The sequence below is a fragment of the Capra hircus genome, chromosome 5, assembly GCF_001704415.2.
Source record: "Capra hircus breed San Clemente chromosome 5, ASM170441v1, whole genome shotgun sequence".
Classification (NCBI taxonomy): Eukaryota; Metazoa; Chordata; class Mammalia; order Artiodactyla; family Bovidae; genus Capra; species Capra hircus.
The window spans coordinates 16,562,547-16,568,696 of record NC_030812.1 but is presented as its reverse complement, the minus strand read 5'-3'; the positions used below and the strand labels follow the sequence as shown (position 1 = coordinate 16,568,696).

The 6,150-nt window shown below is 40.7% G+C and overlaps 1 pseudogene; it reads left to right on the top strand.

Moving 5' to 3' along the window:
- On the top strand, positions 1,017-1,762 carry LOC102169555 (annotated as a pseudogene).

Sequence of the window (6,150 nt, the reverse complement as noted above, 5' to 3'; positions counted from 1 at the left end):
ATGTAAAACCCCAAGGGATCCCTGGATTTCTAGCAGAATATTGAGGAGGAACTTTTTCCTGATCCCAGAGGTTTATAATGGAACCAACTCAAGACTCCGAAGTCAGGACGAGACATAGCATTGCATAATTGGTGTCAGTTTCACAATGTTGGCCCTGCATTTGGCCACCATATAGATCATAAAACAGTAATGGTAGAAAAAGTGAGTCGTCTTGTTGTCTGAGGCACTTGGGGTTAGAATTCAGAAAGCACTAACATGGCAACAAGGGAGAAAAATGTTTTTCACTAATTCACAGGCACTGAGATTAACATTAGGATCCAAACAAAATTTTAAAATAGCTAATGTTCCTCTCTAGATCTTCCAATGTCAGGAACTTCTCACATTTCTCTTTTGGAAAAGCATATGAAATATTAACTTGCTTTGAAAATTAAGTAATGTAATAAGCATGGCTAGTCCCATACCATTTCAATGCATGGTAGCTTTTATTACTAATTACATATTATTATTGGAGAAGGAAATGGCAACCCACTCCACTATTCTTGCCTGGAGAATCCCATGGACAGAGGAGTTGGCAGGAAACAGTCCATGGAGTTGTAAAGAGTTGGACACGACTGAGCGACTAAGCACCAGCAGCATATATTATTAAACAGAGACATGGGTGATCAGTTGTGGTTGACTATGACCCCATGGATTGTAGCCCACCAGGCTCCTCTGTCCATGGAATTTTCAGGCAAGAATACTGGGGCAGGTTGCCATTTCCTACTCCCGGGTTTCTTCCTGACCCAGAGATCATACAGAATCTACATATACAGCTTACAAAATCTGTACACACTCATATACTAGAAAAAGAACTTTGTTATATCAAGTGATTTGCAACTATGAGTGGCTTGAAAAAATTGTATACTGTCACTTCTTACTGTTGGGGGTCTTTGTTCCTTTTCTTGGCTTCCAAACCTTCAAAGATACTAATACTGGCTCTTTTTCGTGGCACCTCGGAGGCTGTCGGCTGCTTCAAAATGAAGCTGAGCATCCCTTTCCTGGCCACTGGCTGCCAGAAGCTCATGAAGTGGATGATGAATGAAAACTTCATACCTTCTGTGAGAAGCGTATGGCCACAGAAGTTGCTGCTGATGCTCTGGGTGAAGAATGGAAGGGTTATGTGGTCCAAACCAGTGGCGGGAATGATAAGCAGGGTTTCCCCATGAAGCAGGGTGTCTTGACCCATGGCTGAGTTTGCCTGCTCCTAAGGGGCATTCCTGTTACAGACCAAGGACTGGAGAGAGAAAGCACAAATCGGTATGGGATTGGACTGCGGATGCCAATCTGAGTGTTCTCAATTTGGTCATCGTGAAAAAAGGGGAGAAGGATATTCCTGGACTCACTGATACTACCTACAGTGCCTCATCGCCTGGGTCCCCAAAGAGCTACCAGAAGCCGCAAACTCTTCAATCTCTCTAAAGAAGATGATATCCACCAATATATTGTGCGAAAGTCCCTAAACAAAGACGATAAGAAACCTAGGACTAAAGCACCCAAGATTCAGCATCTCCTGACTCCACGAGTTCTGCAACACAAATGCTGGTGTATTGCTCAGAAGAAACAGCATGCTAAGAAAAATAAAGAAGAGGCTGCAGAATATGCTAAACTTTTGGTGAAGAGAATGAAGGAAGCCAAAGAAAAATGACAGGAACATATTGCCAAGAGACAGAGGCTGTCCTCTCTGAGAGCTTCTACTTCTAAGTCTGAGTCCAGTCAAAAATAAGATGTTCTAAAAGTAACAAATAGATAAGATCAGATATATATTAAAAAAAGATACTAATACTGGCCATTATAACCTATAAACTATGATACTTAACCAGATCCTTTCATTTCTATGAGTAGCTATATACCTCCTTTGCTTGATAAGATCCTTATCGAAAACTACACACTAGAAGTGTAAATATAAGTAAAGATCTTATTGAAGACAAGAAAATTATATTGAAGATCTTCATAAATAACAGTACATGGGTTGTGGTTTCAGACTGTTTCTCTTCTGATCTATTTTCCATTCTGGAGTCAGCATGATCAATTAAGAGTAAAGCTGGAATACCATGATCATCTCAAAGCCAAAAGGCCACATTCATTTGCTGCCCTCTAAGCATGAGCACAGTTTCGGTGCATCCTGAGTATTATGATATTTCAAGTTGCAGTTCTTTCCCATTGTCTTTGGTGTTCTTTCCTTGCACTTGTCGTGATCACTCTACTCTTTCCATTAATCAGAAGGATTTTATATATTTATAGCCAACCCCATTCTGAAGAACTAGTTTATTCTTGGCAAATCTTCATAAAGAATTCATTTGAATCAGTTCTGATGAGATGGATGAAACTGGAGCCGATTATACAGAGTGAAGTAAGCCAGAAAGAAAAACACCAATACAGTATACTAACACATATATATGGAATTTAGGAAGATGGCAATGACGACCCTGTATGCAAGACAGGGAAAGAGACACAGATGTGTATAATGGACTTTTGGACTCAGAGGGAGAGGGAGAGGGTGGGATGATTTGGGAGAATGACATTCTAACATGTATACTATCATGTAAGAATTGAATCGCCAGTCTATGTCTGATGCAGGATACAGCATGCTTGGAGCTGGTGCATGGGGATGACCCAGAGAGATGTTATGGGGTGGGAGGTGGGAGGGGGTTCATGTTTGGGAACGCATGTAAGAATTAAAGATTTTAAAATTTAAAAAAAAATAAAAAATAGCATCTAGCTCAATGTCATATTTTATATGTATTCTTTAAATTACTTATCATTTTGGCATATCAATAAATAAATAACCATGGGGCAGCTGGAACCATGGTTAGAATTAAAAACCACCTGACGTGCCTCTTACTACATTCAGATCTAGACATAAAAGTTAGTGAAAAATGTTCAACTCCATAATGGCAATATTATTGAAACTCAGGCCTTTGGGAATGTGGGTTTGAGTAACAGAATCAGCTAAAGACCTTTGACCAAAAAAATGCAGGTTGAAGGAAAAGTGACATAAAATGGGTAAGAAAGACAGCAGAAATATTTGGAACCAGTCTCTTATGATCACTTGTCCTGGCACATTATTCATTTTTACATTCTACACTTGTCCTAATATGTTATATAAGGAGGAGTGACTTTTTTTTGGCAACTTAGTTTAAGGCTATAGAATATTCAGATGTGAGTGTGACTACAACAGTCAAGAATTATGATTATCTTATGACCCAGTGTACACAGGATTTCTAGCTTATATAAGCTTGATGCTTTAATATTTGCCCTATAAGCCTGTGTCAAGTAAGCCTGGTTTTATACAACCTGATACACATCACCACGCTTTGATTTCCTGACTCTTTCATGTCACCCCTCTTCTCAGAGAGGAGTCCTCTTCTGGGGAGATTTTTCAAATCACTTTTCTTATTGGGTTTTCACATTATTGGTTACTATAAACCTGCCCTAATCATGTCAGAACCAGGTACCAGACCATTAGGGACAGCATCTATGTATCAAAGCCTGAAAGCCAATTCTAAGCCTATTTATCCTTGTCCATTACTTCCTGAGGAAAACAAAGTCTTGTCCATAGTTTCCCCCTTTCCATCTGCTTAGTGACCAACTCAGGCGCTTTCCCAGGCCCATGGCTTGCTATTCCCTTTTATTTTGGGGACTGTAACAAACTATTTTTCAAATGGCAACCATTTCCCAATCTTTTGGCCTTACGAAACTTCACATTTTCCATTAATACATTATATTTTAAAGCATTCATGTTGGGAAATGGTCAGATATCTTTAGTTGCATAAAAGATGGTTGCATCATGTAATGAAGAAGATGCTGTTGTCATTACTGTCCAATGTATGGGTAGAAGAGAGAGAAAGAGAAAGAATACTGGGGAGCCAAAGCAATGGATGTTCTATCACTTATCTGTAGGTGCTCAGTTCACAAATACACTTTTCTATACTAATACCTTCAGGCCACCTGACTTAAAAAGCAGTTGACTTTTATCTGTGTGGCACTTTATGTGCATTGAAGATAGCTGATGAAGTAAAGATATAATTTATATTGTGAATTACATTCTTTTAAAATCAACAGTTGAAACAATAGGACTTAAAGTCACAGAGAGACATTAAATAATTTGACCAAGTCAACAAGCAAGTCATTGGAAGTCAGGATTTGAACATAGGCAATCTGGTCCCGAATTTCATATTCTTAGCAGTCTACTATTAAATATATTCTTTTAATATATTAAAAGAATTTTACTTGCTTTAATTTTTTTCTTAATGTATTTATGAACAGTATATGGTTGCATTATTTTTATCATGTTATCACATTATCCAACAGTTATTTTCAAAACTGCAAACAAAAATGCCAAAGGGGATTTTGCTGAAGATGGCGGAAGAATAGGATGGGGAGATCACTTTCTCCCTCACAAACTCATCAAAAGAACATTTCAGCGCTGAGTAAATTCCACCAAACAACTTCTGAATGCTGGCAGAGGACATCAGGCACCCAGAAAAGCAGCCCATTGTCTTCAAAAAGAGGTAGGAAAAATATAAAAGACAAAAAAAGAGAAGAAAGAGGTAGGGACAGAGCTCTGTCCTGGGAAGGGAGTCTTAAAAAGAGAGACGTTTCCAAACACCAGGAAACACTCTCACTGCAGAGTCTGTGGCGAGCCTTGGAAGCACGGAGGGCAACATAACAGGGAGGAAAAATAAATAAATAATTAAAACCCACAGATTATGAGCCCAACGGTAACTCCTCCAGCGGAGAAGCAGCACAGAAGCCTGCAATGGCCACTAGCAGGTTGGGGCTGGGCAGGGAGGTGTGGGTTGCATTGCTTAGAGTAAGGAGCTGGCCTGAATGCCCCGAGGGCAATCTGAGTGAACTAACATGGGCTAGCAAACCAGACGGTGGGATAGCTACCACAAGAAAAGCCCTAAGACACCGCAGGACCACACACAGAACAAAGGACTGAACAGAACTAGCCAGCTGCAGATCATCCCCCTCCAAAGACAGGCAGTCAGAGCCGGAAGGGGGCAAGCACAGCCCCAGAGAGATATTATCTACCAAACTGCAGGCAGGCTTCTTTGCTAACTAAGACTTCTTGGGGTTCTGGACAGTCAACATCCGCCTGAGAAGGTGCGCTGGTTGTACACCCAGAAAACCGAGCGGCAGGGACAGGGGACACGATAAGTCACAGCGACTGCACTCACCAAACACCTCATCACCTTAGCTGCTCGGACCGGGGAAGGGCACAAAACGCAGGCCCAACTGAGTCTGCACCTCTGAGGACTACCCGAGTGTCTGAACCTGAGCAGCTTAGACCTGGGAGGTGCATGCAGCCCATGGCTGGCCTGGGACGGTTCCCAGCGGAGCAACCTAAACCTGAGCAGTGTGGGCAGGGAGGACACATGCACCATAAGCGGGGGCCGGCCCAGCAGGGGCAGGCACTGTGAGCACACGCCAGTGGTATTTGATTGCAGAGTCCCTCCCTCCCCACAGCGAGACTGAACAAGTGAGCCTAAACTGAAGAGATCAGAAAACAGAAGAAGCTAAAACAGAGGGAAACCGCCTTGGAAGTGACAGGTGCACTAGATTAAAGCCCTGTCGTTAGTACTGACTACATAGGAAGGGGCCTACAGCTCTTGAGAAATATAAGCCAGACCAAGGAACTATCCAAAAATGAACTGACCCCACAATACCCACAACACCACCAGAAAAAGTCCTAGATATATTTTTACTATTTTTACGATCATTCTTTTTTTTTAATTTTTTTAAAATTTTAAGTCTTCTATTACTCCTTTAATTTTCACTTTTATAACCTACTATTACTTTGCAAAAAGAACAAGACCTATTTTTTAAAAGCAAACTTCATATATATATATATATTTTTTTTTTTATAATTTTGGTGACTTTTTTTTCTTCTTTTCTTTAATATTGTATTTTTGAAATTCCAAACTCGGCTCTAGATTTTTAATCTTTGCTTTTTGGCATTGGTTATCATTTTTGTACCTTTAAGAACCCAACCTTCAGTACCCATTCTTACCTAGGAGCAAGATTACTGGCTTGACTGATCTCTCCCCCTTTGGACTCTCCGTTTTCCCCACCAGGTCGCCTCTGTCTCCTTCCTACCCCTTTTCT